Here is a 13412-nt window from a genome sequence, read left to right on the forward strand (position 1 = left end):
GTTAACAATTTTGACAATCCTAATGTGGCCTTTTAGTGCCTTCCAATATCTTCACCCTAATACCAAGTGTATCTCCTTTCACATTCACATCAAGACCCCACTAGACAAGTCAAAATATATCCCTCTATCTCTACTTTAGATTTTCTGGTATTATCACATGAGTGTATATGTATGTTTTACCTCTTACTTTTTCACATGTAATCATGATGTCATGCCTAGCATAAGCTTTTACCAAACATGGAAAAATAGGTATTGAACTTACTATAGTTAGAACATTCATATCGTACTCTTCCCAACACATGTTGAATTGACTACATGGTTCCATAAGCTACTCATAGTTTGGCATTTACTCTTATTGTTCTCATTCATAACTTGTTTATATATTTATTAAATTTTCATACCATAAAGACTACAACCCTCTATAGATTAGAGGATTGGAATTTAGAATAGAGATGGAGAGACAATAGGAGACATCAGACACCTTTGGGACACCCAAAGTAGGCTCATTACCATGAGATTATCATTCATTGAACATAATACCCACATATACACATTGATATGCACATTGATGAGACTTCTCTATCATGCATAAACATTCTTGATACCTTAAGCTAAAGCAATATTATACATAGCTTATCTACTTTCTACTCCAAATTAAGCATTTTACTATGTATAGTTTTCATTGTCTCCCTTCAACATCCTATACTCATTCAAGAGGTATTTTAGAGAATCCTTATGTTTACATACATTAATAAGTAAAGTTTTGTATTTCTTACAAGCATAGACCAAAAGCCCCTCCCTATATTATTATTATTATTATTATTATTATTATTATTATTATTATTATTAATTTTGTTGTTCTTGTTGGAACTTGGGTGGTGGTGGTGGTGGAAGGGGAAGGCGAGGGGGGGGGAGGTAACTTTAAGACTTCTAGCTCCAAAGAGAGGAATTATTTTAAATTTTTCAATTTCTAAAATCTTGATATGAGGCACATGCAACACATCTTAAATCTTCTTGAACTCTTCATTCAATGTAGGATGAGACAATGCACTTTTCTTCTACTATACATTTGTATAATGCATGCAACACATCTTAAATCTTCTTGAACTCTTCATTCAATGTAGGATGAGACAATGCACTTTTCTTCTACTATACATTTGTATAATGTTCTTGAGCAAATGATATAATCTCTTTTAGAGGCGATTATAACATGTATAGGGGTTTAGTAAAAACCGTTATTGTTAAGAATGGTGTAGCATGATGCTTTAAGCAACACCAAAATCTATCCAACAAGTCTATGTTGCTAAACACCAAATTATGTTGCTATCCAACACAAGTTTATGTTACTATGGTTGCAAAATGTGATACCATATAGAATCCTAATTGAAAATATAAGTTAATAAATAATTTTTAATAATATTTTTAAAAAATGGTGCATACTCTAATAATAAACATGCTTAGATATTCAAAGGGTCACTTATAAATGTGTAAGTTTATCGCATGGATTCAATGAAATTGATTTTTAAACTCCCATTTTTGACCTTTTGCATACAAAAGGCTATAATTTAATGAGGTTATTCACAAGTGGAATAGAAAAAGGGGCGTGTTTCATTCACGATAAATTTATAGATAAGCGATTGTTAATTAGGCTTTGCATCCATGTGGTATAATAAGGATTTACATACAATGAACACCCTGAGCTTCGATATCTCATCGTACACTCATCCAATGTGATCATGTGCACTCAAAAAGTTCAATGTCAAGTTATTTAATACATTTAAAAATAATCACAACAATTGACATGCCCCATGGCTATCTTGGAAGCTTTTTGACTAGGTTGTGTTTTACATTATTCGAAATTCTTATTTTACAGGAATGGCAGACTTTGACGATATTATTTAATGACACATCAGCATATGAGGAAACCTCCAAATATTACTTACATTGGATTGAAAGCTTTTCAAAGGAAGGGTTTTCAATCAAAAGTTGTATTATAATAATTAAAGTTTTAACCAACATTTGCCAATGATCTACCAAAATGAGAGTGCCCCTTTTGTGGAAGTAAGCTTCCACCATAAATAAAAGAATAAAATTATAATATCCTATTATTATGTGAGATAATCTCTCATACTTTACTATATTTATATTTTAATATGAAAATAAGAAAAATAAATAAACACTTTTATCATTTAAAATTATTTTGACAAAATAGTAATCTTGTAAAAATTAATATTTCATAAATAAGTAATTTTATTTTAATAAAATATTGATATTAAATTATTGTAATTTCTTATTTAAGTACCTATAAATTGATTTTTATGAGAGTTTTGAGATTCTAATTATCATATTGTATTAGAGGATTTCTCACACTTTAGAATAATTTTGATAGTTATGAGATTTGGATTATTCTATTGTGTTTGAGAATTTGAGGTTTTTTCATCAATATCTTCAATGTGCACTTGTGCTTTCAAAACCATATATCCTTGCAAAAAAGTGACATGAGCAAAATTTGGAAGTCACAAACCTTTTGGGTGAGTACAAGCACATTATAGATTCAATGCCTTTTTGCAAAGGCAAAGAAAAAAGATACACTCACTTTTCAGTATACAAATTCAACAATGTATGTGTGGATCTTAGGGGGGTGTAAGCTACAATGGTGCATGTTTATAATATGACTATAGAGGATAGTGAGGGAAAACTTATCTTTGTATTAAAAATAATTGAGGCATAAATTTTAAATGACTAGAAAATGGAACATATTAGTATTGCATTTATGAATAGAGATTTACAACATGCTCACAACATGCAAGGGATTTGACATCCTAGGACAAGGATCCAGATTCTCATATTTTAGAATAATTATGATAGTTTAGACTCATGATTATCCTATTGTGTTAGAGATTTTCTCACTTTAGAATAATGACGATGGTAAAGAGCTAATTTTATTGTGTTAAACACTCTCACACTCTAAAATAAGCTCATACAAGTAAAGTAAACATTCTTATCCAAAGTCCAAAAATTAGTTATTCAAACTATGTTATAAGAAATTGAAGCATATGGCCTTGCACATGCTACATCTCATGGTGATGTAAATACTTTCTTTAATATTATTATTGTATTAGGAAAGTAAAATAAATATCCTTATTTATACAAATATACCAAATTTACTTTGATTATTTTATTCTAAAACTTAGATATTTATTACATGGTTTATTTTATTTTGTGTTTTATATATCAACAAATAATAATGATAGTCAGAATTTAGAAGCTTATTTTATTCTATAGTATTGCTAACTTTGCTTTGTATGCCTTAAATTGAAATCATGGTTCATGCACTAGAGTGGAAATATGTGGAAGAGCTAGTGGTTGGGAAAAACTTCTTCCCAGATATGATGCAAGAGTTGTGGTCACATGTTTACTAGCAATGCTAAATGAATCAACAAGGAGCACATTTTCAAAGTACTTACTAGTAATGTGGGATGGGTGCACATCTCCACCGATAGACATACATGAATTAAGGAGCACCTTTTTAGAGTTGCTGGTAACGTGGATGGGTGCACATCTCCACCGACAAACATACATGTGTGCCTGAGTAAATATCCAATTAAACTCAGGATAAATGATGGTGGTATCAAGAAGAGATTGAAGACATATGGGTGGCACTCAATAAGAGGTAAACTCCATTCATGATCCTCTATCTTCTCTCGTCGTGGTTCACTTCCCTCTCGCCCACTTTGGCACAACTCTTGTTCTTTCTTGTGATTTCTTATTCTATCTCTTTCGTGAGAGGGAGGGAGAGAGAGAGGGAATGAACGCATTGATGTATCTTTTATGCACCTTCTTTCTTGTGTGTTTTCAGGGCATGGTTTCTTGGTGAAGATGAGAGTTTTCTTGTAGGTTATGTGACCAACAAGAGTACTTGCATCCTCTACCTAGCCCTTTTTGTGGTTCATTTTGTGTGCCATAGCAGAGTGCTCTTTATTTGGTGCATTGTGACTGTGAAAGAGGTGGATATGTAACTTGGAAGAGATTCAAAGGATTGCAATTGTATTTGGGTCATGGAAAGCTACTTTCTTGGCCAAGTGCTCTTTACCACCACCTTGGTCTCAACCATGACCTCTACCTCTATTAGTAAATAGAAACTTGGACTTGCTCTTAATTTAAAAAGAAGATGAATACAAGCCAAGGTTCTTCCCCTCAAGTATAAAGAGATCGAATCTACAAAGTCAAGGATATCATCCTTGGTATTCATAAATGACCTTAAGCTCTTGTATTCATCTCCAAGTCCATCTAAACATGCTCGCACAACATCATCATCATCAAATACCACATTAATAGATCCAAGAGCTTCCACAATACTCTTGCACGGTTATGAATGGAAAAATTCCCTCTTTTAACTTGATTTAGCTATAACTTGAGCTATAGCTTTCTACCCTTTGTGTTTACTTCAAACAACCTTCCCAAATTCTTCTAAGCAACAATGGGACTTTCAATTTTTTGCAAATAGACCATCATATTACGTGTAATACTCACCGATAGCCAATACATCACTTTATTTTGTTTCTGCTCCCAATCCTTTTATTAGCATTCATCTATTCTATAGTAGCATTTCATGAGAGACTTCAGGTGCCACTACCATGTCTCCTTCAACGTAGTTAGTTTCAAATGCCTTTGTCGTTCAAGAAATTTTTTACCCTAAACTTCCACTCAATGATAATTATTCTTATCAAGCTTTTCACTAATAATCTGCTTAAAATTATTAGATATTTTGACAAGACAAGCAACCTTGCAAAACTTGCAAACTATAACCAAGCCAACACCATGTATACTACAATCAAAACATGTAGCATTTTTCATAAATTACACAACAATAGCTAGAATTCGCAAATTGTATGCAGATATCCTCTTTGCCTGTAATCTAGCAAACATCTCAAACCTTATAGATCCAAAATTTGTAACCTCAGCACTTGTAAATAATAAACATGGTTGGATCTGCCATATACCCAAATACTACTTCTGACAAAGTTAGAGGAGCAGAATGGAGTCCAAAATGACCTCAAATTGCAAAAATCATTGTAGACAAGCTTGTCTTCAATATGCACGCTACTTTGTAAGCTCACCAAGTTTCATTGCAATTAGAGATTGCAACCATGCCAACCTCAGAATTCTCCTAAGGTTTTATTCAAAGGCAAATCTAACAAGATAAAAGAGCTTCTTACCTATTGCTTGCTTTCTTACATTCACACTCTGCCACCTTCATCTCAACCTTCGAGTGAGCTTCAAGCAACCATGGGGCTACTTTGGTACCATGTAAATAGACAAGGGGAGAGAAAGATGAAGCAACTAAGAGCACACACACTTGTTAGAAACAATGGATTATTGCTATATCGAAATAGAAAGAGGTGAAGCAATCTCGCCAAAGCGGGCTTAAGCACACAGAGAAATAGGACTAAAGACTTCTTCTTCTTTGTTCACACAAAAAAACTTATTTACAAGATGATAAAAGACTAATATGAAAGTATTAGAATATATATACAAATAGTCACTAAGTGTGAACCCGTTAAGGATAGATGAGGTGGCACAATAAATATGGCATAACCAAGAGTGGACTACATGGGTGTAGTCCAACTATAGAATCACTAGCATATCCTCCATGTCGTTACCTGACACGCTGATGAATAAAATCCTACCACATCACTAAGATATATAGTGAATCCTAGCTCATATGAAGCTCAATAGCTCAACATCCCCATGGACCAATCTCTAGAATTTGTGATTGTGGCAACCCTTAGAGACACACACATGCACTAATAGGAGCTAGACATAAACATAATCCAAGTAAACATATAGGAGATAGATACCTTACCCTAGGCTAGATCAATCTAGACTTGTGAGTGGAAAACAAAGCTTTGATTTAGGAAGCAAAAAGGACCCGATAGGGAGGCAAGTACTACAAAAGAGACATGATATATCCCCAAGGCACAAACCTAGGACTTGAAACCAGAATCCAGGTAGAATTAAAGGATCTAGAGTAGATTAGCCTGCACAACAAAGTAACCAATAGATATGTCAGCCTGAGAATAGGCAAGAAAGATAAGAAACCCTAAATATTCCATTCTCCTAACTAATTCCAAGGTAAGAAGTATCTCCCTTTATTAAATAGATTGCTACTTCTATCCCCTTACATACTCTTATCTACTTGATTGAAGCCCTAATAGCTAGAAAGAGCCAAGTACGATGCATGAGCCAAGCTCAAATGATGGAAACCTAGGATCTAACATAGAATTCCCACAAGATATCGAATGCCTCATCATTTAGTATGATTATCAAATGAGAATAAAGCACACATGGAGACCAATGGAAGAGATGCAAGTGGACACAATAATAGAAATAAGGCTAGATTCAAACCTCTTGCAACATTTAGCTAGGTATACAAAATTCCAAAGGTACGTTAAACTCGACAAAGAGGCTAAGATAGTGAAAATCCAAAGACTTATAAACCTAGCAAGAGTTAACACTCTACTCAATATCTATGAAAGACACAAGAGGCAAAAAAGAAAAGAAAAGAAAAACTAGTAAAAAAGGTCATGAACCACCCTAAGAATGACTTGAAGAAGTGGATCCCTAAAGCAAAAGGCACTGATGGCTTGTGATACCATTCAAAACATGAGAAATATACTTCCTCCATCAATTCTTCACCAATGTCTTTGAGCTTTGTAGGAAAATACTATAACTAGGGATAAAGCCTTGGATAGAGTACTACCAATACCTCTTTGCATGATGGTAGGAAATGCAATTAAGAGAAATGGTTCCAACACAAATTTTCAAATACCTATTAGCAAGATAGAGCCAATCAAAGCCCTTGAATTTTTTAGCCTTGAAGTGTAACATAATTGAAAGGTGGAAAGGTGAGCAACAATGAGAGCACATGCAAAAGCAAAGAGCAAGAACTATGGAGGTTGGAGCAAGAAGAGAAAGCAAGACCATATGTGGGAACTCCAATAGTCACACAAGGTGTGTCCTACCTTCCCTTATTCCATGTTCATATTAAGAATGAAGACTAAAGTGACAATGATGGGTGGCTACAACTTGTAGTGTAAATATGTGTGAGTACTAAGTACAAAGTAAATGTGGGCAGCTAGGCGCATGCAGCCTTTAACCTCCAAAAACCTCCCACTTAAAGGCGAATGTGCCTAAGTGAGGGGAGAAAATAGGAAAAAAGTAACAAATTACACTATGTACATATAAGTACGAGTAGATCAAGAATAGATGTCATCTTATCCTATGCCCATTATCTTCCTAAAGAAGATAAAACATTCCATTGGTAGCAAAGGTACAAGTCTACATTACCCTTAAGGTATCTCACAATACCCTTGATGGCATCTCAATGTCACTTATCAAGTGTCGCCATATAACAAGCCACAACTCCCACTACAAATGTTACGTTAGATCTAATGGTCTCTATCATGGCATACATCAAGCTACCCACTCTGGATGCATATGGGATGTTGGTCAATCTTATTCCTCTCATCATTTTAATAACTCACCTTCACATGTGTTAACCCCATTGTAGGACAAAGAAAGAGGAAGCAAAAGAAATTTCAAAAAATGCGGAAAGGGTGGCCCAATGGAAGTAATAGGAGGAGAAAAGGTCAAAAGCACAATGGCAACCTTAAAAGTTCAAGGAAAATGCAAAAGGGGAAATGTGCATTTTAAAATGCAAAAACGCCCCTAATTTTTTGTAAAAGAGCGCTAGGGTCCCTCCTATGCAATTTGTAATGTGTAGACGGCGGGCATATGTGAAGGGACAATGTAAGCAAAAGAGAATAGGAAAAGAGGACCTAGGCAAGATGACCGATCATGTAAAAAAGGGGATGAGTACCCAAAAGGGATTAGGACATGTATAAAAGCCAAAAAGTGAATAGAGAACCTCATTCTTGGTGTGTGGCAAAAAGTGGCTCTCCTCTTCTTCTTCTCTTCTTCTCTTCTTCTTATTCTTGCTTTGCTTGAGAGAGTGAGTGAGGGACTATGAGAGAGTGAGGGAGTGAGTGCATGAGGGTGAGGGACCATGGCGGAGAAGCTCTCCATCTTCTCCTCTCTTCCTCTTCTTCCCTTCTTCATCTCATCTCTTGTCTCGCGCGGCTATGGAGCATAGAGCTTGAAGGTGGAGGATTGAGATTGCTTGAGCTTGCATCTCAGATCGTGGAGCTACCAAAAGATTCAAGAGAGAAGGGTACTCAATCAGTCATGGAGGTAAGCTACCTACACTCGTAGGGTAGATGGTGCACATGGCTATGTGAGAGGTAGCCATTAGCATTCGACTTGAAATGATTGAGCAATAAGCAGTTCGTGGGTCTTGGTAATCAAGTGAAAGTTCCCATGTTTTGGTTCCGTTCGGATTCAAGCCTTGAGTGCTTGCACACCCAAATCGAGCATTGGAGTAGGGTTTTCCCCAATCAATACTTGAGGTAGATAGATAGGAAGAAAGGGCTTTTGATCTCCATTGCAAGTAAGTGTTTTGGATTTGTCAATTTTAGATTGGTCAATTTGATTAGCATCGGTATTTGCTTATGATTTGTAGGCGTTTAGATAGGAAAAAATAAGAGAAAAAGAAAGAAAAAGAGAGTAGGGTTTTGTTGTAACAGCAGGCCTAAATCAGGGTGCAAAAGAGGAAAACAGGGTTGGAATTTGGGAAGAAAGAGAGAGGGGCATCAAAGGAATGTTGGAAAGGGGGGTTTAAAACCCTAAGGAAGGGAGAGAGAGCTCATTTTCACCTGTAGGTTTGAGAAGGGGGGGAGAGAGAGAGATATAGTGTGTGTGTGTGTGTGTGTGTGTGTGTGTGTGTGTGTGTGTGTGTGTGTGTGTGTGTGTGTGTGTGTGTGTGTGTGTGTGTGTGTGTGTGTGTGTGTGTGTGTGTGTGTGTGTGTGTGTGTGTGTGTGTGTGTGTGTGTGTGTGTGAGCTAACATGTTGGCGGGAGACCAAGGGAGTGGAGATCTCATCGATTCACACAATTCAAGTGTATATGACACCTACAAGTGAGCCACCTCAGTTGTTTACATCCCATAGATTGTGTCTATAACAACTTACACGACCCTAAGGTTGGAAATCAAGCCCAAACGAATCAAATTTGAGCCACACTATGCATTTGGGCTGACAGGATTGGATGGTTCAATTCCTAGAATCTGATGATTTGATCCAACCAAGAGCATCCAATTCTTAAAAATCGGAATTGAACTAGGTTTCTCTGTAACAAACATCCACCCAAAAATTGGACATTGAAAATTGGAACCAAATCTGATCGAACACCAAACATCAAACTCCAGAATCGAACATCAAAAATCAGATTGGACACCAAAATCGAACACCCAATTCTGGGAATTTGAAGGAATTTTTCAAAATCTGACAAATGAACAAAACCCAAATTTTGACTTGCTCTGATTTTACCAAACCCAGATAGAGGACACCTCAATGCACTTCTAGGCAAGTAGATAGGACAAAGAGCGGATTCTCCCAAAGATTTGGCACTCCATAGTCCAAGAGTGATTACAATCGCGAATAGCACCCAATAGAGACCCTGAGCAAACCAAGAGGGGGGCCACATTCCGTGCCTTAGAGCCGTAATGGGGCAAAATTGAATGAAAGGGGGGAAGCAAGACTTGCATTGAATTTTCCGCATCCGCACATCACAATATTTAATCACTTGAAGTGCACATGAAAAGTTGAAAGCCTGATTTTGTATGATGCATAGTCAAGAGCATTATTCACAAGGCGATGCTTACATTAAAGGACTTTTTGGAATAACAAGGAACTCACACAAGATATCGTAAACTAAACGAATCCACTACTAAGAGAAGACCCCAAATTTTTAGGTAGGAGACTTGAGGAGCTAAACCAATTGGAGAAAAGGAGGAACAACACCATTAGGGACTCGACGTTGCCTAACTTGATTAACTTGATTGACACTTTAGTGGCTTAGGAAATAGCCAACATGTCTAGCCCTAGCACTCCCCTAACACCAATCAAAAAAATGATAATCTTGGCATGGGAGGGTTCCCAGTCAATATCTAGAAGATGATCAATCAATATGACTTGTAAACCAAGATGGAGCATCATGGTAGGCCAACTAATGACATCATAGTTAACCTTAAGGAAGAGTGGAAATTGGCAAGAAAAGCATTGCAAGGCATAGTTTCTTAGAATCAGGAACAGTGAATACAAACGCTAAGGCAAGAAATAGAAATGCGAGAGGTCCAGCATGTCTTGACACTTGCTAACCAAAGTAGGAAAGGACCCAATGCAGACAAGAATAGTGCACTAGAAGCTGATCTTACGCTGAGTGATATTCTCATGAAGCAACTCTTAGATAACATGACTTGCAAAGCAAAGCGGAGTGGCCCTAGCAACTTCATCGTTAGCGGGACTAGGAATCACTCCAAATTCAAAGAGCCAAACTAACATACTCATAGTTGCTAAGCAACTCGACAAGTATCAGCCTAATAATGACCCATATATCTTCTTAGAGCATTTCAAGCAAAAGGACAAATGTGGTACACTAGTCTAGAATATGCCAAATGCAACAACTTCAAAAATCTCAAGAGTCTCTTCATCAAGATATTCTTTGAGGCAGGGTACTCGGATAACCTTATTGTCAAACTAATGAACGTTAGTCAAAAAGTCGAGGATATTTGAGATTATGTCACCCATGTGTAGAGTCTCTTTAAGAGAATACAAGTTGCAAAGTAACCTAGTGAACGAGCAGTCTCTACCGTATTCATAAGAAGAATAAGAAGTGAAGAGCTTTACAAGGCCTTGGTGAGCAACTCAGACCTGCAAAGGGACGTGCTAGCTAGGGTCTTCAAAGAAGCCATACATATGGATGACTTGCTAAAAGAGAGAGACTCAAGGGCCACAAGCTGAGATAGTACAGTCTCTAGAACCACAGAGAGAGCTACAACTGTTACTGAGAGATCTAACCAAAATAACCAAGAGAAAGGAAAGAGTGTTGACTTGAGCCAAGAATTGGCAGATGTAAAGCCAGAGCTAGCCAAGCTTCAAGAGATGATAAGAAGACCTACTCAACCTCACATGCAATGCATGCACTGCAAAGGGAATCACCTCTCAGGCGAGTGCATGGATTCTAGATCCACAACTTGTGCTAACTATGGTAGGTTTGGCCATGATGTTATGCATTGTCGTTTATCGAGGAGATTACCATACCCACAACCATACAGCCAACTGTACTACTTGGAAAATAGACCACCCCACTTCAAAAGGGGAGCTCCATTAGCTCTCCTAGCACCTAATGATGCCAATCCAACTATTCCCAGGATGGACATTAACCCCACATGCATACCTAGACCACTTGGACCCTTTGTCGATGATCCTTTAGCAACGAAAGTATGCATGTTGCCATGCACCTGGGAAGAATCAAAATTCATGTTTGTTAAAGTCCCCATGGTAGCTGAGGAGTTGATTGCCAATGAAATTTCTCAAGAGCAAGTTCACAAACAACAATTGATCACATCCTATAGCAAGAGCAAGGTCTCTGCAACCAATTAGGAACTAGAAGAGCTAAAAACACTGGTCAACTTTGACTCTTGTGCTCTTTGTCTCCAATAAAAACAACAGGGCTACCAACTCATGACCAATTTCGAGCAAAGATGCACCATCAAAACCACGAAGTATGATCAAACTTATGTAGCTCCTACCTCATTCAGAGTATTGGCCATCACCGTAGTCAGGGCCCTTAGAAGATCATGTTATGGCCCATCCTTACTTGGATTTCATCCTGGGTGAGGAAGAACAACATGTAGCTCCTACCTCATTCAAAGTATTGGCCATCACTGTAGTCCTTACTTGGATCACATCCTGGGTGAGGAAGAACTACACATTGCTAGCCAGATCAAATCTAATGACTTCCTAACCGATGTCCTGACCCAGATTATGCATATTGGCATTAGGCTTCAAAACATGGACCATCATGTGACCTTAGAGTACAACCTACAGTTTTATGCTTGGCTCATGAACAAGTAAAATCATCAAACCCATGCATTTAATGCCCTTAACCCTTCATCCTCCAATCCTAGGAAGGATTCGCATGATTCTTTAGGGAGGAGGGGGTAAGGTGGAAAAGAAAACCTCATACAAACATGAATAATGAAAGCACAAAAAGGGAAAGAAAACAGGAAGAAAACTGTAACATCGAAACCCGAAAGTAAAAAGACGGATAAAGAGACTTTGTACTTAAGAATAACATTCAAGAAATTCTTGCTTGGAATTTACGAACTGTTTGGAGTAGCACCTTATGCCAGTCATGTGACTTTAAGTCAAATAATTGCCCCATATCTCTTCTTTTGGTCTTTGTGAAGGCCCCCCTTTAAACATCATATATAGTAAATTTTCATTTTTCTCTGTCAATATCCATGGTGCATATGGTAGAATGGTTTTTTTGCATTTTTTTAGTTCATGTCCAAGCTCCCCTTAGCAATATTATGTAGATATTCTCTTATATGCTTTGTGAGGAGATAATGCATTAGAGTAAGTACATTCCGATCACTTGTTCACATGATGTCTACTTGTTAGATACTTAGTCATCTTTCTCTCAGTATTAGTTGCTTGATGTGAGGGCTTCCTTTCTTGTGACCCCACATCATACTTTTTTCTTTACCTATTGTCATACAATAGGTTTTGTGAGACTAAGAGATGGTCGTGTTTGTGTGTTGTTGGCATTTCTGATGTTCACTTGTAGTTTGCTTCTAGTACTTCATTTGTTTTACATGATGTACACCATGTACCAAGGCCTTGGCTTTGACTAAAAGCCTCAATTTTGTTGTGTAGTTGGATGATATTGGACATCATGTCTCATTTGGTGATTCTATATGGAAAATTACTCTTGGCAGTCTCATTTTGGCTAGAGGTGCCAAGGTTGGCAGTCTTTATCCTAGGCACTACTAAATCATATTTTGGCTTTGATTGATATTCCACATGTATCTCTTTGGCATTGCTATCTTGGGTATATATCCCTCGAAGGAATGAAAGTCTTGACTCATTTGCAATATCTCTAACACCTAGACTTTTCATGCTTTGGTTCATGTGATCATTATTTGTATGGCAAGTAGACTTGTAATACACATAAAAAGTATGGTTGTACATGCATGGGTGAGCCTTTGGCTCTTGTTCATTTGGATGTTTGTAGTTCCATATCCTTTGGTAGTGCTAAGTACTTTGTTACATTCATTGATGATTATTTACATAAATATGGGTCTATCCCATAAAATAAAAGTCAAAAGTTTAACCTATTTTTCAACGTTTTTAGTCATAGGTTGAAATGCCTAAGATTTGAAAATGGAGGTGAATATGTCTCACATGCTTTTGAGTAGTTTTGTGATGAGAAGGATATTAAGCATTAGTT

The sequence above is a fragment of the Lygodium microphyllum genome, chromosome 8, assembly GCF_053477565.2.
Source record: "Lygodium microphyllum isolate KBCC chromosome 8, Lygodium_microphyllum_v1.1.10, whole genome shotgun sequence".
Classification (NCBI taxonomy): Eukaryota; Viridiplantae; Streptophyta; class Polypodiopsida; order Schizaeales; family Lygodiaceae; genus Lygodium; species Lygodium microphyllum.